This window comes from Nelumbo lutea, chromosome 1 (genome assembly GCF_056320005.1).
Source record: "Nelumbo lutea isolate HS-2025 chromosome 1, American lotus-T2T, whole genome shotgun sequence".
Lineage (NCBI taxonomy): Eukaryota > Viridiplantae > Streptophyta > Magnoliopsida > Proteales > Nelumbonaceae > Nelumbo > Nelumbo lutea.
Genome location: NC_142684.1, coordinates 10,556,833 through 10,584,602, shown reverse-complemented (window position 1 = coordinate 10,584,602; position 27,770 = coordinate 10,556,833). Strand labels below are relative to the sequence as shown.

The following is a 27,770-nucleotide window of genomic DNA, read 5'->3' as shown; positions in this document are numbered from 1 at the left end:
TGAAGGACGAAAATGTGGACTTCATGTAAGTGCAGAACACAAACTGTATTTACTTTCCTGCTGAGGTATTTGTATTAAGCAATCTACATGATCCTGTTGCTTGATTATTTTGAAAATAAAAGAGAAAAGGTGGAAAAGGGCATTTTGCCATCCGATTTAAAGAAATTAAAAGAAAGAAAAATAAGGATACTGGAGCTTGGAGTCTGACACAAAAGATGGTCTTCAGGAAGAGAAAAGATCAAGAGTTAAATTCTTTGTCAGTCCAGTGAAGCAATGACTGCATCAATGACCTCTTGAGTGCTGCTGTCTCCTCCAAGATCTTTTGTGCGGTACTTGCCATCTGAAATCACGTGCTTCACAGCAGTCTCTAACCGATCAGCAAAGGAAGGAAATTGTAGATGCCTCAACATCATGGCAGATGAGAGAAGCAGAGCTACTGGGTTTGCCTTCTTCTGTTCAACCACCGTAGGATTTCCCACATTGCCTGCTGAAGTACCTTGCTCAAAGATGGCATGATCAGCCCCAACATTACCTGCAAAAACCAAAATCCATGTATCTATCATTTTTATCGAGGAATACATAACTAAGGTAAGAAAAGAATGGAAACAGCAGGGCCAGTGCGCATGTAAGCACAAATACTGAAAGTTTGTTTATACAAACTAGCATAAACTGCAAACAGGATTGAATTCTCAACAAATAACAACCAATCAGATCCCTTCAGTTTCTACTGTACTTTTTTTCAGCATGCATGTCACATGAAGAAAGATGCAAATGCCATTCCTTTCAAAGTATTAACAAATAAGTACCTCCAAGACATGATCGAAGCACATCATGAATTCAAAAGAGAAAAATTCTTTAAAATCGAAGAATTGGCTTGAATGATACAACTTATTAAGAGAGTGACTGAATTCCTTAGAAATCAATGACTTGATCAACTCCCCTCTTGCAAGTATCTATTATCATAGTACTTAGCATTCACACCACTGGTTTATATGAATGGAAAAAGGGAAATTTGAAAAAGTAGTATTGATAGATGGATGAAATTTTAATATAATACTCATAGGCGGTGAGTACCTCCTGGCATGACACCAGTGCCTCCAGCAATACCAGCTGCTGTATTTGCCACTAGGTTGCCATAAAGGTTAGGTGTCACCTGCAAAACATAAATGAATCTGCATGTAAAGAGTTGGTCAAGATATGCACATCAAATCAGTGAGGTACAACTATTGCAAATAAAAGGAGACAAAAAAGAAAAAAAGGAAAAATGCCAAAGTTTACATACATTATGTTTGTAATCTAGCTAATGAATTGGCATGCTAGTAACGATATGCCTGTAAAAAAACACTTCTCCTCGTATAACTAGTAATGCCCAATCTTTTCAGGAACTTGAAACTACTTGGTAACAACAAATCTCAGTCCATGAAGAAAATTCAGCCATAATGAAAACTTAAATCCATATTTCCTTATATTTTATTACTTTTTGTCCAATTTTCTTACAGTTATTTTAAAATAAGTCTCCTCCACTTGGTAAAGGGATGCAACTTGAGAATTCTTTAGAGTTTGAAGGGGCCTAGACAAGATTCAGTTGGAATTCTTTGACCTGGGTACCCTTGGTTTACACCTAAGGTTTTGTCTGAAAATATTTCCTCTAAAGAGGGAGAAGAATTTTTATAACTGTAAAAATGTGAGCAGTGAAACTTGTAATGCCATTCCTCAAAATTAATTTTTTGGCACTTCAGAAATGCTAGTCTAATTTATCAAGATTGTTTTTCAATCCTTAAGCACTTTATTGTGTTACAGTCTGAGGCATCAAATTGTTCAACATCTTTGCATCATTGTTAGAGAAGGAAAGTGCTTCATAATAACCACGAGTAGGGGTGCAATTTGGGTTGGCCTGAGTCAGCATTTTACACTGCTTCGGTCTCGGGTTGGGCCTATTCAAATTTTGACAAAGGCCCAACCAGAGCCTGCCCAAGTTGCACCCCTAACCATGAGAAATGCGTTCACCTTAAATAATAATATATAAGCACGAATAAATGGTGCAATGTTACATCCATGGATCCATACATGTCCTTAGGAGCTATACATGTTCTCATTAGAGCAGCAAGGTGGTGGATCATGTTTCTTATTATGTCCTATTCATGGTGCAAACTTTTTGTTCATGACTTTTGGGGATATGATTAGATTCTTTATTATGATAAATGATAAAGCTTTATAGAAAATTAACTCAATAATTAATAAGATCATTAATAAGGGGACTTTCAGAGGAAAATTTTCCAAATTGATGAATTGGAATTGGGAATGGTTTCCCCTATAGATCATGTAGAAGGAGAGGATCGCTTGGTAGTGTATCACAGCTCATAGGATCCTGTAAGTTGGAGCCCTGTATCCAGTTCTTTCTCAAAGGTCTAATAGGTAGACCTGTGGCTTCAAGGAGATATTGTTGGAGTTATGACAAATTGGTGTAAAGAAAAAGCATTGGACCTACAAGGAACAGAAGGTCTCCTTGGGATGAGAGAGGTTCAAAGTTTCAAATCTCACCTTAAAAACTGATGTATAGGAAAAGTAATGTTGTGAAGTATGAGTTTTGCGTGGACATGTGGTAAAGTAGGTGAGATGGTGGACCCAGGTTCTCACTAGTCACTACTTAAGTCTATAAGTGGTTGGAAGCTTTTATTTGTAATGGGCATGTGGTTATTAAGGAGATACCTAGGAGAAAAGGTGCTATCTAGTGGGTGCCTTTATATCACATCATTTTTCCTTGGCATCCTCTTAGGCAATGAAAAAGGTAAGGGTGGGACCTTACCATATTTTGTATTTTATTTGTTCTCCAAGTTAAGCATATAGCATATATAATAGTATATCATTGATTACTTGTTTCCTTGGGTTCTTGCTGCAGTACTTAGCTTTGAATTCAGTATGATGATTATGATGAAGTCATATTTCGTTATGTGATGCAGTGTGTCTTGATATGCAAAATTCATCATTATTGGTTTTCTTTTAATATTTTTCAATACAAAATAATAAGAAGTTGAAAATATGGAATGTGTTGAAATGGATCATATCCAATAAATTAAAGGTTTTATTTGTCAAGAACACTACCTAACCAGTCTCTACATGGCACCTAGGCACTTAGATGACAAAGTGGCATCTTGTTGCCTAGTCTTTCCTTGCTGCCTTGATAGCAATGAATAGGACATTGGTGTTTCTCCATTTTATTTTTAAAATTCATATCCTAGGTCCTTGAACAAATCAGAAACATCAAAAGCAAATCCTATTTAAAATACAAATAATTCAATTAGAGAATTTTTTAGCACCATAGTCATTGTAAATATTCTGACTTTATCTTAAAAATAGAAATAAATAATGGAATTCACCAACATAATTGAAACCGGAAGATTCATTGGAAAAGTAAGTATATGACCAGAAACACTATTTAAACTGTGAAACCACATACCATGACATCAAATTGCTCAGGTTTTGAAACAAGCTGCATGCAGCAGTTGTCTACAATAATCTCATTGTACTTTATTCCAGGATATCTTGCTGCGACCTCACGGCAAGATTCTAAAAACAGACCATCTGCAACCTTCATAATATTGGCTTTGTGCACAGCTGTTACTTTCTTTCTATTGTTTAGGTAAGCATACTCGAAAGCATAGTTTGCAATCCGCTCTGAGCAAAACTGTGTAATTACCTAGAAAAGGTGCTAAATTAGATACAATTTAAAGTGTTTCTAGGAAAGATATCTTAGATCAACACTCTCAGTTAGAAAGCTAACAATGAAACAGAATTAAAATTCCATAGGGTGCCAAATTGAAAATTAAACCACTGCAGAGGGGGAGAAACTCTAAATTAGCAATCCAGAAAGTAATGAATCAAAGCAGAACATACAAGGCAGCCATCATATGGATCAATTTTGATCATTATTCTTAAGGATTGGGCTATAGAACTTGTTGGCTGGCTCTTTTTTCTTTTGTTCCTTTCTCTCGGCTATCAGATGATGATGGTGACCTTTGTGGATGAACCTTTGGTAGAACGGATTAGTGGAAACCCTTTCTTCTCTTTACTTTTAGGAGAGAACTTGAAGTACAGCTGGGCTATAACCATATAGTAGGAGAGAGCCATATTGTGCAGTTGAAGTTGAAAAACCCATTCCAAAACCTACCCTTTCCCAGGCAGTAATCCTATCAATTTTTCATAAACCTCCTCCTCACCCCCCCCCCCCCAACACACACACACAGAAGGAATCAATTGGGTCTCTCCAGGTACTGACAGAAGACAAGGAGAAATAGAGGTGTAATGTGGGCTGTGTAGGGCTGGCACACAAGCCTTGGCGGGCTGTGCTTGCCAGGCTTGGAACCCCTCAAACGGGAAGCCCAACACGATGTTTTTTCAGAAAATTTGAAAAAAAAAAGAAAAAAGGGAAATTATATAACAAGACAGACAAGAAATTGAAAAAAAAATCTTAAAATTTTATTTTTATATGAATTTTGATGTATACAATTGTTTATGCATATGAAATAATAAAATGAAATTGAAAAATTACAATAAAATTGGAATATATATGGCCGTGCTGGCCCATGGACAACATGACCCGCTTTACAGCTCTAAGGAGAAAAACTATCTTCAAAATACAATAATTAAACCATTGCTTGGGCACATAACCAGCTTCCCCATGACAGGGCCTCTATAGAGTGCATTTAATTATGGGTAGTCACTGGTGATAGGCAGGTTCCAAGTAATGCCTCATATCCAATCACTAGGCAACCAGGTGACAAACTGAAAATATATTATATTATTCATATTGTTAACCTAGGAAAGAAGAGAGACAAGAGAAACAATGAAGGCTCCAAGACTGTTCAGTTGGTCTGATGATTTGGTCCAACTCAAAAACAAAATTTATGTTAGAAGAATAAAAGGACAAAACTATCCCTACAAGAGAAGATTAAATATAGTGAGGAACAAAGCTATTTAGTGTAACACTACAATAATAGTATACAATAAAATACAAAAAGACAAAACTACCCCTTTCTACACTCCACCTCAAACTAATGTTGAGGAACAAGCATTAGTTTGTCCATAAGAAACACATGTCTAGCCCATGTCATAGCCTCGGTAAATAGATTTGCAAGCTGCAGGCAATGAGAAACATGGGGAAGAGAAATACGGTCATCAAGGAGAAGATCGATGAAATGGCAATCCACTTCAATATGTTTGGTACATTTATGAAAAATTGGATTGGATTCTATCTTGATGGAACTCATATTGTTGGCAAAAAGAGGAATGGAGGAGGAATGATCAATGCCCATATCCTGAAGTAGAGCTTTGAGCCAAACTATTCCACTGCAAATAGAGGACATTGTGCAATACTTAGCTTTAGTAGATGAGTTGGATATTGTTTGTTGCTTCTTACATTTCCAGGAAACCAGGGAGCCACCTGGAAGACATACCAACCAGTAGTGGAGCAGCATGTGTTAGGACAACCAGCCCAATCTACATCGGCATATGCTCTAAATAATACAAAATATTTGTAGCCCAAGCGAGAGATAAAAAGAGACAACCAAACATCACTGTGTATAAGATGAAAAGGAATAGAAGCATGCTCAAAAAAAGATGGAAAAGGCAAAACATGGACTTTACTATAGCAGCAAGTCAAATAACACTTACCAATATGCTTAAATAAAGAGCTAGTAACAGGTAAAAGACTAGAAGAAAACATATAATCCAAGTTTTTAGCATGAGCGTGATCTAGGCGTCTATGCCATAGATGCCACACATTATTACAAGAGATAGATGGAGAATTGTAAGTAGTAGAATAAAAAACAAGAAGCCATAGAAGGATTATTGTCCTTAAATTTCAAAGAAAATAGACGTCCCAAGCCTATGCCCCTTCCCCTTTCAGCTTCCCACTGCATTGGCCCTGGATGAAACAATCATCATGAGAAAAAATGAACATTGTTAACATCATCAACAAGTTGCCCAACAGAGATTAAATTAGTAGTCAACCTAGGAACAAAAAGTGTTTGGGGAGATAAAACATATTAGATTGGGAGGTAGATAAATACAAATCATTACATCCACATATTGGAAGAGTTTCACCATTAGCAATAACAATGTGATTGTTAGTAGGATATGTTTGGGAGACTGACCAAAGGAAACCCTAGTTATGTGGTTCAAGGCTCCACAATCAATTATCCACATATGGGACAGAGAAGCGCACAAGTAGACTTACCAGCCAAAAACCTATAGAAAAAAAAAGCAGAAGAAATAGCCGAAGACAACAATTGTTGAATCGTATCTTTAGTAAGAGAACCTTGAGAATCTGCTTTGGGAACTGAAATAGAGGAAAAAGAAGCATTCGATAGTTCCGCTGAAGCCTGGAAGGCTTTATGCAGTCCTTTCTTGGGAGGCTGAGTTGGGCATTCAGCAATAATGTGCCCTTGTTGTTTGCAATAGGTGTAAAGGTTCTTCTTGCAGTGAGATGCCACATGCCCAAAATCTTTACACTCATAGCACTGCATCTTCGAAAAATCTTTGTTTCCCTTTTGTTTAGTAGACAAAAAATTTCATCCAAGCCATTCTCATTATTATCAAGAGAGGATTGAATATGAAGCTGGATTTCCTCTCTTAATAACTTACCAAGAATAACATCCAAATCAGGTACTGCTTCCCTACTGAGAATGTTTGATCATACAGTCTCATAATCAGGCTGGATATGCATCAAAAAATGCATAACTTTCCTCTTATTAAAGTGTTTCTTCATAGTTTTTACACAATAGTTTGTAGATAAATCCCCTAGGTGGACCAACTCATATTCGTTCTAGAGGTTCACAAAACCAGCATAGTACTCTTGAATTCTTTTCTTCCCCTGAGCATAAGAAAATATGTTCGACTCTGTTTGATATTGTCTAGACATATTTGACTGCTGATAGACCTTCTCAGGGTATTCAAACATGTCCTGTGAAATCTTGACTCCCCTTATTGGAATTGCAACATCGACAGTGACAGATCCAAGAATCCAAGACACAACTTGTGCATTTTCTATCCAAGAATCCAAGAATCCAAGACACAATCCTTTCCCTTCAACAAAGTATTGAAAGTGAAATTTCCAAAGTGCATAGTTCCTGCCATTAAATTTCACTGAGATGATTTCACCTTTTCCAGGTTCTATAGTCAACAAAGAATAGAGAAGACAAAGGAAACAAACAGTACAATCACTGAGAACAAGCAAGAGTGTTGGGAGAAAAGAGATAAAGCCTCTTCCAGCCAAGAAAAGGTGTCCAAACCACATAGAAAACAGAAAACTGAAGTCACAGTCCAGAAAAGAGGAGACTGGTTACCACGAACTGATATGTCCTATGAAAGATCTAATAAGATTTCTCTTGCTGATTGCACAGAACGGAGGAGACTGGTTTTAGGGTTGATCAAAACAGCCCTGAACCAATCACTAGAGCTAAGAAAAGCAAAAGGATTTGAAAGAACTAAGAGGAAATCAGAGAACAACCTACTCTGATAACATGTTAACCTAGGAAAAGAGAGAAACAACGAATGCTCCAAGACTGTTGGTTGGTCTGATGATTCAATACAACCCAGAAACAGGATTTATACTAAAAGAATAAAAGGACAAAACTGACCCTACAAGAGAAGATTAAATATAGTGAGGTACAAAGCCATCTAGTGCTAACACTACAATAATAGTATACAATAGAATACAAAAAGACAAAACTACCCCTCATCTATACACATATTACTAAAAATCAGTTTGTCTTTGTTCTTGCAAATCCCTGCATTGCATGTCTGCATGCAATTATGTAACTCCCTGTGCACAATGTTCCCAGGCTATGATACCTAGATAAATGTACAAGCGTGTCATATCTTTATTTATTTCTTTCTTTATCATCATCATCATCATCATCATCATCATCATCATTATTATTATTATTATTATTATTATTATTATTATTATCATTGCTTCATGGGGTATCCCCCATACCCATAACCACCCAACCCTGGTGACAACAGGATTTGATCCCAAGTATTTGCTATAACCAGCCAGAGAATATACCAATTGAGCCACCATCAATTGGTATCATTTCATACTTCATTTTTTAGTGTAAAATTTGTATCTGTAATTGTATCTACTGTGCCCTTGCTGTATTCATGTAACATAGTTCCTTTTTTTATCCATCAATAGGGAATGGTTTTGTTTTGTTAGTCAAGTTGCTTAGAGAAGCTCCCCAAACAACCAACACCTAGGAATCTTGCATGTGGCCAATTAGTTTGGAGTCCAAAGGACTCCTCATAGGGATGATCATTTGTAGCCTGGCCCATAAATTTCTGGTCAATCTTGAAGAAATTTCATTTTCATCCATAAATATCATTTGTAAACACTCAGTTGAGATTCTAAAGGGTACTTATATCATTGTTAATATTTATCTAATCAGGGAATTTATGTGTAAATGTAGTAACACACCCAATTAATATAAAAACTAATGAAATTGGCATGAAAACAAGAAAGATATGCATCACCCTTCTTTCTCTTTTTCTTATCCTCTTTTTTCATTTTTCTCTCAGGTTAAAACTTCATAATTAGAAGTTGGTATAAAAAATTAGGGCATTGTGTAGAGATAAAGAGAGTTAGCCGAGCAGACTACTTTTGTAATTTACTTTTTGTTGTATTTTATTTTTCTTGTACACTATTTCTTTTGTACTCTAAGGATTTTTTGGTCCTTTTACAGATTAATATAAATATTGTTTCTTAGGGTGTTGATCATTCTATTCGACACACCCACAAATCTGTTGTTGTCTTCTTCCTCTGGCTTTATAGACTCAGATCAGACTCTGACATGGTAGCAGAGCAGGTCACGATCAAATCTGCTGAGTTTTTTTCTCTGTTCTTTGAATCTTTTGGCATTTGGGGATCTTCCTAACAATACTAGGGTATCCTTTGGTGCCCTAGAAATTTTTTTCTCAAGGCTGTTTCAATCAGACATTGACAGATCTAAAACCTGTGAGTTTGTGCCACCAGTTTTATTTCTTCTCTTTGATCTGCACTTGGAGACATCAGATCCACTTGAAACTTTAGATCTGGTGTCACCTAAAGGAGTTCTTGTGAGATCCTTCAGCCTGGTTGAAATCGGATTGGTTCGAGAAGGGTTTTATTCTTTTCTTGGTTCGGCGTACTGTAACAGTTTCCGTTTTTGGATATCTGAGTGAAAGGTACCTTCCTATCATCATATCTGTTTGATTTCTGATATCAATCTTGGAAATCAGCACCTTTTTCTATGATAATGGCTTCGTACAGAATGGATGTCCTTCCCATCAAATTTAATGGATCAAACTATGCCTTGTGGAAGTTTGACTTTCAGTTTCATGTTGAGGCACAGGGTCTTTGGGGTTATTTAGATGGAACTACACCTAAACCTAATGACTCAGACATTAAGGCTTTAAATCAGTGGAAAATTGATAATGCAAAAATTGCATCATGGATTCTTGGATCCGTTGATGAGAGGTTACAGAACTGCTTATGAGATGTACTAGTATCTTGAGAAGGTATATCAACAATCAAACCTATCCAAGCAATGTCAAATAGAAGTTAACATATTTTCATACCACCAATGTGAGAGAAAAGTCCAAGAATATTATGCTGGGTTCATTAACCTTCGGACTGAATACGAGATTGTGCACATGGGTGAAAACCCTTCAGGCTGTTGTGTGCAGTTTATGAGAGCTCATTTTGACAGAAGGAAAATCATGCACTTCTTCTGGGGGCTCAACACCTACTTAGGGGATGACAGCTGTACTTAAATCTGGAAAGTTATTCTTAGGTTATATTAATGAAGTTACCATTTCCGATAAAAAAAATCATGCACTTCTTAATGCATCTCAGACCTGAATTTGAAGCTGTAAGGTCTAATATTCTCACTAGAGAGACCCTTCTAAATCTAGATAATATTCTTGGGGAGATCTTGAGAGAATAAACAAGGCTGATCACACAGACTACCATTGATGGCAGAAAGGATCCTAATATAGATGTTGTTTTTCTATCAACTAAATCTAAGGGCAAAAATGATTTCTCCTGAATTAAGTACTACGAATGCAAAGAGTTCAAACATGTTGTCTTACACTACAACAAGAACACATGCACTGCAAGCAGCAGGGGCATATCATTACAGAATGTCCCATTCGGCCACCAAAAGGAAATGGGTCTAATCAGAAGAAAGGGTCTTATAAAGCTTATCAGGCATCCGTAGCGAATTCAGATGCCTCATCTACCATTACTTCAGTGGCTTCACAGAATGATACTTCCAATGGTATTTCTGAAGAACGGATTTGGCAGTTCATGTCTTTGGCCACATCTTCCGCTTTCTCAGCTATTGGCCTGTCTAATAAGTCATTCACCTTATGCCCTTCATCACACCACCTTTGGATCAGAGACTTTGGTGCACCTAATCACATGACAGGGGCCTTCGTTGGTCAGTTTCCTAAACCCCATCTTTCTAATAGACATATTATCACTGCAAATGGTGAAAAATTAGATATACTTGGTTGTGATGATTTATACTTATCTACTTCTAAGTTATCTTACTTTCACCTACATACCTTATTTGTGCCCAAATTAACCACTAATTTGATTTCTTTTGGTCAACTTGTGGAAGATGATAACACTGTCTTGCTTTCTTGTAATGGTTGTTTGATACAGGATCAACAAACTAGGGAGGTCAAGGGGAAGGGGCGTAGATTGGGTTGACTGTTTGCTCTGGAGTTTGAGAAGAAGAAAGTTGATTCTGTTTCAACTTCTTGTTTACTTTCCACTACATTTGGTTTTGAATTGTCTAGTTGTAATAATGACTAGAACTTGTGGCATAGACGCCTCGGCCACCCTTTTTCTAAGAAACTTGATTATTTGTTTGCTTCTAGTAATTTATCAAGTTCCACTACTTCTTTTAAGAATGTTAATAAATCTTGCATTACTTGTGGTTTGAGCAAAAATCATATTTTACTTTTTTCTTCACATTCTGAGCATGCAACTATTCCTTTTTATTTAATACATAGTGATGTTTGGTCATCCCCAGTTACTTCTAGATTGGGATACAAGTATTTTATGACTTTCATTGATGACTGCACTCACTTATTTGGATTTAATTTGTTCGTAAGAAATCTGATGCTTACACTACATTCAAATTATATTCCAAGCTTCTGTTGTTACCCAATTTGAGAGCAAAATATGTGTACTACGATCAGATTCATGGGGAGAGTACTTTGATGGGGATTTCTAGACTTATTTAAAATAATAAGGAATCCAATCTCAAAAATCCTGTCCTGGTACTTCTCAACAAAATGGAGTAGCAGAAAGAAAGAATAGACACATCCTGAGTGTAGTCCGAACTCTTTTGTAAGATTCTCATGTTTCTTCTTGGCTTTGGGTGGAGGCGACCAACACTGCTATGTATTTAATAAATCTTCTTCCATCATCTATTTTGAACAACATTTCTCCCTTCCAGTCCCTTTTTCATAAATCTCCAAACCTATCATTGCTTAAAGTATTTGGTTGTCTGCTTTGCTCACTTTCCACCTCATGAACACACCAAGCTAACTGCACAGGCACCTTTATGTGCCTTTGTAGGTTATAGTCCTGACTACAAGGGATTTCTTTGTTATGATCCCAAAGCCCATCGTATTAGGATTTCTCACGATGTCATCTTTCTTGAGCACATGTCTTTCTTTGAGCATACTGTTAAAATGCCTGCTCCTTCTGTTTCTTTGTTGAACAGATTTGATTCTACAGATCTTCCTAATGCTCTGACATCACCCGTTCAGCAACTTCAAACCTACTTCAGAAAACAACGGTCTACATCAACTCTTATGCCCCTTCCATTTTCTCTGACATCAGATGCTGATCCAGTTACTCCATCTATTCTTGTAAGTTCTTTTGACCCTCCACTTGAACCCACTACACCTACTTTGTGTCGTTCCTCTAGAATTTCCCGCCCTCCTGACCGTTATGGTTATTCCCCAGACCATAGTTCCTTTTTTGTTGTTTTATCAACCATAGATATTCCTAACACTTATCAACAAACTATAGCAATTCCACATTGGAAAGATGCCATGGACTCTGAGATCCAAGCCCTTCTTGAGAATGACACCTGGGATTTGGTCAAAGCTCCTCCTGAAGCTTCTCTCATTGGGTTTAGATAGGTATAAAGCTAGACTTGTTGCTCAAGACTATAAATAGGAATATGGGATAGGCTATAAATAGGTATAAAGCTGAAGTCAGACAAAAGTTTAGTCATCTTTGTAGCTAAAGACTAGACAATTCATCAGATGGATGTGAAGAATTTATTCCTACATGAGGAATTGAAGGGAACTGTTTACATGAAGCCACCTCCTAGATATGATACAAATCCGCAGCTTGTCTGTCGTCTCAAGAAGTCTCTATATGGCCTAAAACAAGCATAGAAGATCTGTTGATACTCCCCTAGAGATGAATCTGAAACTAAGCGAGGATGATGGCTCTCTTCTTGAAGATCCTACTCTTTATCGATAGTTTGTAGGCAGCATAATATATCTCACGATGACTTGGTCGGATATATCTTATGCAATCTAGATAATGATCCAATTTGTGTCAGTTGAAAAACAGTCCTAGAAGTATAGGACTGTGCAAGAAAACTAGAAAACTAACAAGAGAATATTAGAGGAGAGAGAGAGAGAGAGAGCTGCGGCAAGGAGAGTTAGAGGATGAGGAGTTCGAACTAATCCTCCCTCTAACACTCTAATACTCTTTTATTAAGTTAATCTTTGAGTAATTACAAGAGAGGTCCTTAGTTGGACAAGGAATTACAAAAAAGAAACATAGAAGAGTATGGGCCCAGAATAAGGCCCATTATAGAGAAGAACATAAAGATAATATAAAGTAACAGCCTATGGGCCATTCGGCCCATCTTCTCTACACTCCCCCTCAAGTTGAGCATAGATGTTAATCATGCCCAGCTTGCCAGTGTCATGTTGAAGCCTTGCCTTGGGAAGACCTTTGGTGAGGAAATCTGCCAATTGTCCTTCAGAGGTAATGAATGGAAGACACACTTCTCCTGAAGACTCTTTCTCGAATAAAGTGTCTATCAACCTCAATATGTTTAGTTCTATCATGTTGTACGGGGTTGTGGGCAATGTTGATACCGCCTGATTATCACAGTACAACATCATTGGCTTGTCATAATCAATCCCGAGTTCTTCCATCAATGACCTTAGCCACAACAGTTCAGAGACTCCATGTGCCATGGCCCTGTATTTTGCTTCTGCTGAGGATCGGACCACAACTGATTGTTTCTTGCTCCTCCAAGAGACAACATTACCAGCCACCAGACTGCAATACCCTGAAGTAGATCTTCTATCATCAATATTTCCAGCCCAGTCAGCATCAGTATAGGCTTCGAGTTTTAGATGTTCATGCTTGGTAAACAGAATCCCTTTTCTCAGAGAGCCTTTCAAATAACACAGAACGTTTTGCAGCTGCCATATGAGAATCTCTAGGTGCATGCATGTACTGGCTAATACAACTAACAACATATGCAATATCTGGCCGAGTCATGCACAGGTACAGAAGCTTCCCAAGAAGTCTCTAAAAAACCCCTTTGTCTTCCAACAATGTCCCATTTGAAGCAGAAAGTTTGTGGCTCATATCAATAGAAGTTGCAGCTGGTCTAGCACCCATCTTCCCAGTTTCAGAAAGAAAGTCAAGGACATACTTCCTTTGGGAGATAGGAATCCCATTCTTGGATCTAGCAACTTCTATGCCAAGGAAGTATCTCAATTCCCCCAGATCCTTAATCTCAAATTCTGTACGAAGGAAAGACTTAAGAACACGAATTCCTGAGGCATCATTACCAGTCACAACAATGTCATCAACATACACAATGAGATAGACTGCCAGGGATTCATTTCTCTTCACAAAAAGAGTATGATCTGATTGTGTCTGAGTGTAGCCAAATTTAACAAGTGCTGTTCTAAATTTCTCAAACCATACTCTAGGAGACTGTTTGAGGCCATAAAGAGATTAATTCAATTTGCATACCTTTCCTTGCATCTCATTTCCATGCATTCCTAGAGGGAGAGACATATAGACTTCCTCATGTAAGTCACCATTCAGAAATGCATTCTTTACATCCAACTGATAAAGGGGCCAATCAAAGTGAGCTACCAGAGATAAGAGAACTCTCACAGATGTCATCTTCGCAACAGGAGTAAAGGTCTCCAAGTAATCAATCCCATACGTCTGTGTGTACCCTTTGGCAACCAGTCTGGCTTTATACCTCTCAATAGTCCCATCAGCCCAGTATTTAATGGTAAAGACCCACTTGCAACCAACCGGATCCTTCCCTTCAGGCAAATCCACCACTTCCCAAGTATCATTTTTGTGTAGGGCATCCATCTAAGATTGCATGGCATCTCTCCATTCTAGAATCTCAAGAGCTTCTGACACAGATCTAAGAATAGGGTTAGAAGCAACTGAAGAGAGATAGGCAAAGTATGAAGGAGAAAGTAGGTCATAAAAAAGGTGTTTGGAAATGCAGTGTGCAGTGCACTTCCGTTTTCCTTTCCTAACAACAATAGGAACATCAAGATCCGGGAAAGATGGTTCCAAAGAGGTTAAAACAACACATGTCTCATCTGCGATTGGAAGTGTATGAGGCTCATCTGCCGTAAAAGAAACAACCTGCTTATTCTTGGACCTTTGCCTTTGATACACTTTGGGATTGTGGGTAGGACGAGGAGGTAAAGAGATAGGAGTACTAGGACAAGAAGAATGAAGTGATTGGTCCTCCCTTGATTCATTTTGTGAGGACACAGGCCCATCAAGAGACTCAATTGGGACAGGGAGAGGAAGAGCAAACACTTGTGACAAACTCTCCCCCTGTTGACAATGTCCTTCCTGAGAGGACCCATAAAAAGGAGAAAGTTCATCAAAGGTAACATCCATGGAGACATATCAAGTGCCGGTCTTTGGATCAAAACAACAATAACCCTTTTGTGTGGGGGAATAACCAAGGAAGATGCATTTGAGGGCTTTTGGTTCAAACTTATGTCTCTGGGCACTTGGAATATGAACATAACAGGTGCAGCCAAACGCATGAAGAGGAATCGGGAAGAGATCCTTGTCTGGATGAAGAAGACTGAAGGGGGATTTAAACCCTAGAACCCTGGATGGCATATGGTTTATGAGATAAGTAGCAGTGAGAACATCACCCCAAAATATTGTGGGAATATGTGAGGCAAACAAAAGGCTCTTTGCAACTTCAACAATATGCCTATTTTTTTTTTCAGCAACTCCATTCTGTTCAGGGGTTCTAACACAGGAACTTTGATGAACAACTCCCATGTCAGAGAGATACAAGGATAAACTCTTCTCAAAATACTCTTTTGCATTGTCAGATCTGAAAATCTTGATTCTGGTATCAAACTGAGTTAAAACAAATTCATGAAATTGCCTCACAAGTCTTGGAACTTCTTCACAAGATTTCATTAGGTATATCCAAGTGAATCTAGAAAAGTCATCAATAAACAGGATGAAATATCTGTAGCCCCCCATAGGAGATAAGTGGTAAGGCCCCCACACAACAAATTGCACAATATTAAAAAGAGAAGATGATATTTTATTGCTCAAAGGGTAATTGTTTCTACAATGCTTTGATAACTGACAAAACTCACAATTAAGATTGGACACACTGACTCCCTTAAATAGTTCAGGAAATAGATGACTTAAAGCAGAAAAAGACAAATGACCCAAACGACAATGAATCAACATGATTCGACTAACAGACTCTGACAAGGTAGATCCAAAGGCAGCATTCTTAGGATGATCAATGCATTATCCAGGAGTGTCAAGCAGGTATATTCCATTAGTTTCATGACCATTCCCAATCACCTTCCGAGACTCTAGGTCCTGAAAAACACAATGAGAAGGAAAAAATGTTACACAACTGTTAAGATGTGCCGAATAGGGGTAGTTTAGTCTTCTTCTGTTTATTAAGTAACTTGCTTATGTGGCAGTGTTATTAGAGTTACTCTGCCCCACGCTTAGGTAAGGTTATTTCTGTCTTTGTAACTATGATTAGAATCTAATATAGATTAAGGGGGTCGACTGAATGGGTTAACCCATCAGATTTTTGAAAGACCCTTCTTCTTCTCTTCTTCTTCTTCTTCTTCTTCTTCTTCTTCTTCTTCTTCTTCTTCTTCTTCTTCTTCTCCTCTTCCTATTCGGACTACTGTAGCAATAGTCAAAACATGGTATCAGAGCCATGCTCCTGACCTAAGTCAGTTGGTAAAGCACCTCAGCATTGTTCATGACTCTTCACCTTTGTTTCTGATCAGTCGATGGAGAGAACTGGTTCGCCCTAGGTCAGAAACACTACAGTTTGTCTCTCTGCTACGCATAACTTTCTTCAACAAGGAAAGTGACTTCAGTAGTGAATGGTTGATTGATATTCTCATAGGAAGGTTGATTCTCTCTTCTTTTAGTGTTACATATATTTCTGGGTAGAAACCCTACAAGAAACTGTTGTACTGAGTAGAACCTAGAGAACTAGGTTCATTGTTGCCCTAGGAAGGGCTGTGTGTGCAATAGCCGAATGGTGTAGGGCTGCTGTAAGTCGTTGAATGGTGTTAGGGCTGCTATAAGTAGCCGAGTGGTGTAAGGTAGAATGCAGTGATCTTGCCGAACTCATTGTGGTTGTGTAATGCCCTCTTAAGTGTGTTAAATAAGCCTGAACTGGGTGCAGCAAATTTGGCTGTGTTGTGGTGCTTGAGTGGTTGTAAGAGGGCCTCTACTTGTGATTGGTGAATGGTAAACTGATGCTTATGTGGGACGTAAGTGTGTGAAGTCAGCAGTAGTGTGAATAAGAACAAGTGTGTGAAGTCAGCAGTGGTGTTTAGAGGCTGCAATAGGTGCTGAAATATCAAACTGTGAACAACATCAATCAGCTTGTAGCTAAGAAGTAAAGTTAGAGACAACTATGAAAGAGTACAATGGCAGCAATAGGAGATGGCTACAATGATCAGAAACCTAGTGTAGTAATTTCCTCCGACTACTTAGGAGTACAAATGACCTCAATTAAGCTAAATGGGGAGAACTATGTTCCATGGGCTAAATCAGTTTAAGTTTTTCTCAAGGCAAAGAAGAAAGCAAAGCATGTTAGAGATGATAAGCCACCGGTTGACTCTCCAGGGTTTGATGATTGGGAACAAGAAGATGCTCAAATCATGACTTGGCTGTGGAATAGTATGAAACCAAAAATCAGTGCCAACTTCATGTTCCTTGATACGGCTATGGATATATGGGAGCATGCTAAGAAGATATATTCTGTACAAGATAACACAACAAGAGTATATAAGTTGTATCAGGAGTACTTTGATTTACAACAAGAAACCAAAACAATAGAAGAGTATTATGCCTGCATGAAGAATATAAGAAATGAACTCAATGTCTATCATCCCCTTACTCCAGATATTCAAGTTCAGCAACAACAAAGGGAGCAACTAGATGTTACAAGATTTTTAGTGGGGCTGAAGTCGGAATATGAACCAGTTAGAGCTCAAATATTGGGGGGCTCTACTCTTCCTACACTTGAGGAAGTATTCTCAAGATTTCGTAGAATCTCTTTGGGCCAGACAGAGAACCCCACACAGTATGATAGATCAGCACTTGTGACAGCTAGAGGTGGTGGACATAGTACAAGAGGGGGAGGTCATTCCAGAGGGAGCCGTGGCAATTCCATGATTGGTAGGGGTGGCCGTGACTCAGGGGGAGGCCGTGGCAGAGGAAAAAATAACTCTACAAGGAAGTGTACTCATTGTGGTAGAGATGAACACACAGTGAATTTCTGTTATGATCTACATGGCCCTCCCTCTAAATGGGCTAATCATGCTGTAGCAGGCGAGGTTGCTATTAGTGATAGTAAACTGGCAGACCTAACACCTTCCACCTCTACATCTACTTCTGGGAGGGAGATGGTGAGTGTTCCGCGTGATGAGTATGAACGGTTGCTTCAAACTACTTCACAGCATACCACTGCCACATATGCCCAATCAGGTATCGCTTGCATGTCATCTAAAACTCCTTCCTGGATTATTGACTCTGGAGCCTAAGATCATATGACTGGGACTCCAGGTGTGTTCTCTTCTCTTGCTGAAACCTCCACACTACAAACTGTTACACTTGCCAATGGGTCCTCATCTCCCATCTGTGGTGTTGGTAATGTTGATTTGGCTGCTATCTCTTTATCATCTGTTTTATACGTACCTAAGTTTCCATTCAATCTTATGTCTGTTAGTAAAATAACCAAAGCTCTTAACTGTTTTGTTACATACTTTCCTTCCACTTGTGTTTTTCAGGATCTCAAGACGAGGAAGAAGATTGGTGGGGGAAATGAAGCTGGTGGATTGTATTACCTTGATGGCGGTGGATCTTCAATTGCACTTCAGACTTCCCTTACTCCTCTACAATGGCATTGCCGACTGGGACATCCATCTCTCAAGGTTCTCAAGATGTTGGTTCCATCATTGAGTCAGTTGTCAGTTTTACAATGTGAGTCATGTCAGTTTGGTAAACACCGCCGTGTGTCCTTCAGTCCAAGAGTTGAGAGTTGTATGTTGAGTCCTTTTTCTTTGGTTCACTCAGATGTTTGGGGTCCAATCAAAATAGGGTCTTATAATGGGTACAAGTATTTTGTCTCCTTTATTGATGATTGTTCAAGAATGACATGGATTTACTTAATGAAAGAAAGAAGTGAATTATTTTCCATTTTTCAAAAATTCCATGCTGAAATACGCACACAATTTGGTATTCCAATCAAAATTCTTCGTTCAGATAATGGTCGTGAATACTTTCTTATTGCATTTCAACAGTATTTAGAACAACATGGCATTATTCATCAGACCTCGTGTGCTTTCACCCCTCAACAAAATGGGGTGGCTGAACGGAAGAATCATCATCTTCTTGAAATTGGTAAGGTGTGCAGGCTGAAGAAAGAAATTTATGGGTTAAAGCAATCTCCACGTGCTTGGTTTGGGAAGTTCAGCAAAGTGGTGAAGGGTTTTGGAATGAAACAATGCCAGGTTGATCACTCAGTGTTCAACTATGACTCAGAAGCTGGGAAGATTTTACTAGTGGTCTATGTGGATGATATTGTCATCACTAGTAGTGATAAATTGGGGATTGACAAACTAAAGGTATTTCTGCAAAATCATTTTCAAACAAAGGATCTTGGAACATTAAAGTATTTCTTCGGAATAGAGGTTGCCAGGTCAAAACAAGGTGTGAATCTATGCCAAAGGAAATATGTCCTTAATCTATTGGAAGAAACAGGACTGTTAGCTGCAAAACCGACTGAGACCCCTATGGAACCAAATGTTAAGTTGAGCAGCAATACATGAAAAGTATTTGAAAATCCTGGAAGGTATAGACAACTAGTGGGAAAGCTGAACTATCTGATTATCACGAGATCCGACATCTCCTTTGCAGTTAGTGTGGTGAGCCAATTCATGCAGAACCCTCGTATACCTCACTGGGATGCAGTCCTTAGAATTGTGAGGTATCTGAAAGGAGCTTCAGGCCGTGGGCTATTGTATAAACCAGGAAGAAAACTTAAAGTAGTTGGGTATACAGATGCAGATTGGGCAGGCTCAGTGAGTGACAGAAGATCTAGTACAGGCTATTGCACATTTCTGGGAGGAAATCTTGTGACATGAAAGAGTAAAAAGCAGACGGTTGTAGCCAGAAGCAGTGCTGAAGCCGAATATAGGGCCATGGCTCACACTACCTGTGAATTAGTGTGGCTGAGGAATCTCCTACAAGAAATTGGGTTTCACATGGATAAACCTATGAAATTGTACTATGACAACCAAGTTGCACTACATATCTCATCCAATCCTATCTTTCATGAGAGAACAAAGCACATAGAGGTTGATTGCCAGTTTGTGAGAGAGAAGGTTCTTGCCAGAGAGATAAATACAGAACATGTGGGTTCCAATGACCAGTGGGCAGATTTGTTTACAAAAGCTCTAAGCTCAGGGAAAGTGAACTATCTATGTAACAAGCTGGGATTATATGACATATATTCTCCAGCTTGAGGGGGAGTGTTAAGATGTGCCGAATAGGGGTAGTTTAGTCTTCTTCTATTTATTTAGTAACTTGCTTATGTGGCAGTGTTATTAGAGTTACTCTGCCCCACACTTAAGTAAGGTTATTTCTGTCTTTGTAACTATGATTAGAATCTAATATAGATTAAGGAGGTCGACTGAATGGGTTAACCCATTAGATTTTCGAAAGACCCTTCTTCTCTTCTTCTTCTTCTTCTTCTTCTCCTCTTCCTGTTCGGACTACTATAGCAACAGTCGAAACAACAACAATTCAATGACTTGGTTAAGCTACTTATAGATAACAAATTAGTATTCAATCTAGGTACATGAAGGGTGGAGGATAGGAGTAAGGAGCCTGTAGCCTTGACAGTTCCCTTGCCAGAAATAGAGGCAAGAGAGCCATTAGCTAAGGTGATTTTGTTATGACCAGGAAGCAAATCATATAAAACAAACAAAGTGGAAAGATTGGTCATGTGATCAGAAGCACCTGAGTCTATGATCCAAGGGATCTTAGGATTACCTGAGGTGGTTGCATGGTTAGCAAAAGCCCTTATACCTGAGTGAGCAAATGCAGTGGTGCCTGAATTTTCTAAAGGGTTGGATGATGAGGTCACTCCTTCAAGATGGCTGATCATCTTTCCAAACTTTTCATACTCAACCTTCATGGCTGCCAATTGTGCACAGGCATACTCAATTTCAGCATCTGTACCCGTGGCTGCATTTGCACTCCCTGTCTTCCTACTATCATTTTTCTTCTAAAATTGAGCAGGAACAAGTTCGGGATGTAATTTCCAGCACTTGTCCTTGGTATGCTTCGGCTTATTGCAATATTCACAGACAACCTCTTTCTTTCCAGCACTGGTCCTTTGTAAATGCATTAGTGCCAACTCCTTGTACCTGTACCTGTCTTCTGCTTTCTTCACTATTAACTAAAGCATATGCTTGTGATAGTGAGACACTTTCCTTGGATAGAATATTTTGTTTTGTAATGTCATATTCAGAATTTAGCCCAGTTAGGAACTCAAAAACCCAGTTCCTTTCAACTAATTTCCTGTAGGTCTCTGCATCATTGGGAGTATCCTATGTCACTAACTCTATTAGATCAATTTCTTGCCACAGAGATTTCAAGGTGGAGAAATATGCTGCAAGGGATTTCTCCCCTGTCTTAGATTCTTCACATCACTCCTTAGTTTATAGGTTTTGGCTACATTCAGTTTCTAGGAGTACGTTTCTACGACACTATCCCAGATTTCCTTAGCCGAATTCATCCAGAGATAATGCTGACTAATCTGTGATTGCATTGAATTCACAAGCCACCCAATCACTGTGTAATTCTCTTGCACCCATTTCTCATAAGAGGGATCATCCACTAGGGGAGCTTTCTTGCTCTCAGAGATAAACCCCCACTTTTCTCTACTGCAAATATGATTTTTTACGGATTGTGACCAGGCCAAATAATTGGTTCCATCTAGTTTAACTGTAGTTACAGCCAACAAGGAATCGGTTGTAGTTCCCGAAGTATGCCCATATTCAGCAGTACTCTTGTTCTCAATTTCTGAGAAGTCGATTCTGTAACAACTTCAATTAGGGTTTTGGCAAGCCTCCAATAGTATACTGATTTTAAAGAACTCAAATTGAGTTGAATCAACAACAAACACAGCAACTCACAAACTCAATTCAGGCCTGACAGCCGTGAGAACCAAGTTCGGTGGCAGCACTTTCAAGAAGAAGAAGACCTGATTCAGCCTTCAAGGAACAATCAGTCGACCTCCAAACACAATGTATTCTTGGTTCCCAACAATAATTTCCCAAAGAGAACAAAAAATATAATCCACAGTACTTAAGAGGCCTTTTTACAAACACTATATATGCAGCAGTCAACACTTCACTGTTAACTAGCAGGAATCACTTCAAAAACACTCCGTATAGGTCAAAGAAGTAGCTGAACTAAAGTAGAGACTCGTACCACTGAGCCCAAATAAGTTTTGGCCACTTGATAGTCCAATAAGATAAGAAAATAACCTAGAAATATCTGAATAAAAACAATCCAGCAACAGCCGAATAGTAGAGCAGATATAGAGGAGTTTCGAGTACTTTAATAGCTCCCCAAATCAGAAAAATAACCCAGCAACAACTCAGCAATAACTGAAGCAACTTATAGTCATATGAATCTCTCATTTGAGCTTCAAATCAGGTCGAACAATCTATCTATCTGATTCTTCCTGGTCACCGAACTAATCTCCAAGTGAATTGAGTCTTGGGCACCCTTCAATGACCTCCAAGAGTCAGGCAAGTGAGTCTAAACTTCCAACCCTAAAACACCCTCATGCAGTTGGCTGGACTACAACCACATGAGAGCCACACCAAGCTCAGTCTCGTTCTGATACCAAGTTGAAAAACAGTCCTAGAAGTATGGGACTATGCAAGAAAACCAGAAAACTAACAAGAGAAGATTAGAGAATGAGAGAGAGAGAGAGTTGCGGCAAGGAGAGTTAGAGGATGAGGAGTTCGAACTAATCCTCCCTCTAACAGTGTCATCTCCGTGACAACCACACTTGTTCGCAGTCCATCGGATTATTAGGTATCTGAGGGGAACCTTATCTCATGACTTATACTTCTCTTCCTCTTCATCCATCAGCCTTACTGCCTATAAGGATGCCGACTGGGCTGGTTGCCCTAATAGTCGATGATCCACCATAGGCTGGTGTGTTTTCCTTGGTAACTCCCTCATTTCTTGGAAGTGTAAGAAACAAACTACACTTCCAAAATCTTCCACTGAAGCTTAATATAGAGCTATGTCCTCAGTATGTAGTGAGATTATATGGCTACGAGCTCTTCTACATGACATACTATAGGAGTTGCGACAATCAGTTCCTCTCTTTGCAGACAATGTCAGTGCAATCAAAATTGCTTCTAATCCTGTCTTCCATGAGCGCACAAAGCACATTGAAGTTGATTGCCACTTCATTAATGATCTTCTTCAAGTTGGCACTATTTCTTTCCCACATGTCCTTTGGCCTCCAACTTACTGATCTTCTGACAAAGGTGATGACTCGGGCACAACATCTATTCCTTATGGACAAACTAATGCTCATTCCTAGGCATCAGTTTGAGGGGGTGTGTAGAGATGAAGAGAGTTAGCCGAGGAGGCTACTTTTGTAATTTACTTCTTGTTGTATTTTATTTTTCTTGTACACTATTTCTTTTGTACTCTAAGGACTTTTTGGTCCTTTGACAGTAATATAAATATTGTTTCTTAGGGTGTTGATCATTCTATTCGACACACCCACAAATCTGTTGTTGTCTTCTTCTTCCTCTAGCTTTACAGACTCAGATCAGACTCTAACACATTGGTCATGAGGAGAGTTGCTGGTTGCTGATGTCGTCATTGTTAGCGATTGACATTGGCAGGCTGTATGATCTGCTGGTGCCTGAAAAGAAGACGACCATACCCCTGATAGTTATTGAGTTTCGAAGAACTTCCATATAGTTTTCAATTCAATTTGTTTTTTTTTTACTACAGTAGTCCGAACCAAAGGAGAAGAAGAAAGAGAAGAGAAGAAGAAGAAGATGAAAGAACTATCAAACTTGATAGCTAAACCCTATCAGTCGACCTCTTAATAGTGATTAGCTTCTAATTAAATGTACAAGGACTAAACTGCCCCTACTTAAGTATGGGACAGAGAACCTCTAATAAGACTGCCACATAAGCTCATAACTTAACCAAGGTGAGATGACTAATCTACCCTTATTTGGATAACTCTAACAAGGAGGTTTCCTAATTTCTATATTTTACATGTGGAAATTGGTGAAAAATGCAATCTTTGATTTCTGGATTTGTTGGTGCCCTATAAAGTTTTTTGGGGATTATGGATGTTAATGATGATTTGGGAGACATTTTTAAAAGATCAGAAGTTGCCTCACAAAGATTGGATGAGTTTTGGAGGATATGTAATGATTTCTCCTCTCTGTATTTGCTACCCAGCACTGATTATCTTTTTTTTGGGCAGTTTGAGAACAGTTTATGACATCTATTGACTTCAACAAGGTGACTTTGCATATTGAGCAACCACCACAATCTGATTCATCGGACTCAGGTGATCAACATCAGCCCCCTATTTTTGTTTTATCCGCTCCACTTAGTTCCCTTCTTGATCCTGACATTGACCTTCCCATTTCTATGCACAAAGGAAAAAAAGACAATGTGTTTGTTTACATGTGTGGCCACCTATCCTATATCTACTTATATTTCTTATGATTTATTGTTACCTCCTATTATGCATTTTTTTTTCTTTTATTTCCTTTGTTCCTATTCCTAGTTCTATTATAGAGGCATTGGAGTCACCTCAATGAAAGGAGGCTATGACCCTAGAGATGGGTGCTCTCATAAATAATTAGACATGGAAAATCTTTACCCAAGGGCAAGAATTACCAAGAGATTCTTGTAATAAACTTTGACTTGTAATAAAGAGATATACCTAGAACTATGGCATTAATTACCAAGAGATTCTTGCTCCCATGGCCAAGATAAAATCCTCTAATTTATTCTCTTTGGAAACAAACCACTCTTGGTCCTTATTCCAATTGGACATCAAAATTACCTTCCTCAATGGTTACTTGTAAAAGGAAATAGATATGGATCTACCACCTTGAATGTGTACTCTAGATAGCTAGGTAAATGTTTGTTAGCTTTGAAAGTCGATTTATGGGCCTCCAGTAATTATTGAGGACGTGGTTTGATAGATTTAGAGAAGTTGTCTATAAGTATAGGTTTGTACAGTCTCATGCCGACAATACTCTCTTTATAAAGAGTGGAAGATTCTTAAACCATATTGGTTGTGTATGTTGGCAACATTGTGATCACTAGGACAATTTGTTTCAGATCTCAAATTCAAAAGGCATTCCTTGTATCTAAAATTGAGATCAAAGACCTTGGAGATCTCAAGTATTTTTTGGGTATTTAAGGTAGTAAGATTCAAGAAGGGGAAATTTGTCCCTCAAAGAAAGTATATGTATGTTTTGGACCTTCTTAAGGATGCAAGGAAGCTAGGTGCCTAACCAATTGACACACTATGGATCCTGACCACAGATTGGAAACTGAAGATGGGGAGATCCAACCTAACAAAGGGATGTATCAGAGGTTGGTGGCAGTCACTGTATCTCTAGTTAACAGGACTCTATATTTCTTATGTTGTTAGTGTGGTTAGTCAAATTATGCATTAGCTTAGGACCTTTCACATGCATGTAGATATAACTATGTTCTACTTAGAAGGCACCCCAAGGCTCCGTTTGTTTGCGATACAAATGCCAAACTGGGGTATTTATGCACCCCGGTTCGCATTTGCGAGTGTTTGTTTGAAACGTAAAAAAGTAATAATTATCAGAGCAAAAATGCATTTTTTGACACTTTTGTACTATAAAAAGAGAGCATTATTGTACCTATTTTTTGGATACAATTTTGTGTTCATTTGATAATTAACTTTTTGACCAAAGTTGAGGAATTTGGAGCATAAGATAGTTGGAGCATTTAGTGATGGGCCCACACCTTTGCACCGATTTCAAACAAACAGGATGAATGCAAAAACGGTTTAAAATGTGAACCGTATTTGCATTCATGAACCGAAAAATGCATAAATATGTAGTGTACATATTTGCGTTTGCATTGCAAACAAACACAACCCAAGGAAAGTATTGCTGTATGCTAACCATGGACATCTAAGAATGGGAGCCTATATCAACACAAGAAATAGAGTAAGAAGCAATCCATTGCAGGTCAGTCTAGCATAGAAATAGAGCAAACAGCAATGGTTCATGGTGTATCATAGTTGATATGGTTTAAGAATCTCCTTATTGAGATGGATATTCAACTCGAGAGACTGATGACACTTTACTGGGACAACCAAGCAGCCATTAACATTACCCACAATCTGGTTCAGCATAGCTGTATCAAGGATATAGAAGTGGGCGGACATTCTATCTGTGAATGAGTAACTAGTGGAGAGGTGTGCATCCTATTTGCAAAGCTGATCATTTGGCTGATTTCTTGACTAAAGGGGTTCCCAAGTTGAAGCTAGAAGACAATCTTGCAAGCTGGGCATATATAGAATTTCTCTTCTTCTTATCACAGTTTTTCCTTTCTCAACAAACTCTTGAGCTCTATTTTAGCTCAACTTCACGTTATAAGTTAATTTGTCTTCTTCTCTACATCTCGGTAATTACAATTTGTTCATTCTCTCCTATTTTCAACCTTCCATCTAATTAACTCTCTACTATCCTCCCCAGATTCCTACTTCTTACTGCTCTACTGTTGTCGCATCAAAAACCATGAAATGAGAAAATGCATCATCCATTTGCACGTGTGAACATGGCAATAATGATTAGTCAAATCCTTTTCTTCATTATAACAAAAAATGATTAACTCAATGAGGAAGGAGAATTATCAAATCCTTTTCTTCTCTTTTCTTTTTTCAGTTCTTTCATTTTTTGGCTTCATTTTTTTTTTCAGTTCATGATAATGCCTAGCTTGCTTTGAAACTATGTTCTTTAGGAAATTTCATGGAAATTTAAGATACAAAAATGAGAAAAAGTAGGTTTTATCTTGCATTTGGCATTTATTTTTGTTTGGTGAAAATTGGGGAATATCAATGCTTTGAGACATTCATCTGTCAGATATTTTGGCAACAAGAAAACAAGAAATCCTAATTGATTTAGATTCCTTGTTACCTATGAAATACAGCCAAGTTAAATAAATAGGATATTGGAATTATATGAGACAGATAAGTTTTGAATTTCCTTTCTTCATATTTTTTGGCCTAATGTAATTCATTAGTTCAAAATCATTCAGAGACCAAATTATAAGTCAAAATAGGAAAAAACAAGGGAAACTAGATGGCTTAACTCTTCTAGTGACACTCCTTTTAAAATTTAACTAAATCCATAAACCTTAAAGTTTAATTTATATTGACTCTGACTACATTAGAGTTACTTGTTAATCAAAGAACTTGCAACAAATGCAATGATCACAAGATTAACAAGAGAAGGTAAAAAGGAAAAGAAAAAAGAGGCAGAAAATGGATCAAGAGGAATACCTTGAGGCTCTCAACTACACCAGGAACCACCTCATGCTCAAGCCCTGAATATTCTCCTTCTGTATTCTCTCGTATCACAACAATATCAACATTCTCATGCCTTGTTGGGAGTCCAGGCAGATTGAAACAATGTACAAGTGATGCATAGAGATCAAGCTCCTTTCTCAATTGAACATTCAATGAGCTGACACCTCCACCAACTGGTGTGGCCAAACCACCTTTTAAGCAGACTTTATTTTTCTTGATTAAATCAATTACCTCCTTGGGAACTTCTTTCATGTCACCACAAACTTCATATCTCTCAAAGTATACCGGTGCATGCATTGCCTCCATGACCTGCTCGACTGCATCTGTGACAAGAGGACCAATTCCATCGCCCGGAATTAATGTTACAGCTCTAGGAGTTCCATCACCAGGTCAAGGCATGTAGGTAACAAACCTCTTTGGCTCAAAACGTAACCCCAGCCCTGGAACAAGAGAGTTGGGTGGAATAGAGGCTGATGATTTTTGGAGTTGCCTCAGAATTGGTACTATTCTTCTTGCCAT

At 38.4% G+C, this 27,770-nt stretch overlaps 1 pseudogene across 1 annotated transcript; it reads right to left on the bottom strand.

Moving 5' to 3' along the window:
* Positions 1 to 30: 30 nt before the first annotated feature.
* On the bottom strand, positions 31 to 27,770 carry LOC148873487 (isocitrate dehydrogenase [NAD] regulatory subunit 3, mitochondrial-like; annotated as a pseudogene). Its single transcript, XR_016105560.1, has 4 exons — positions 27,225 to 27,770; positions 3,458 to 3,697; positions 1,075 to 1,153; positions 31 to 532 (listed from the first exon to the last, which is right to left on the bottom strand). The product of XR_016105560.1 is annotated as an isocitrate dehydrogenase [NAD] regulatory subunit 3, mitochondrial-like (transcript).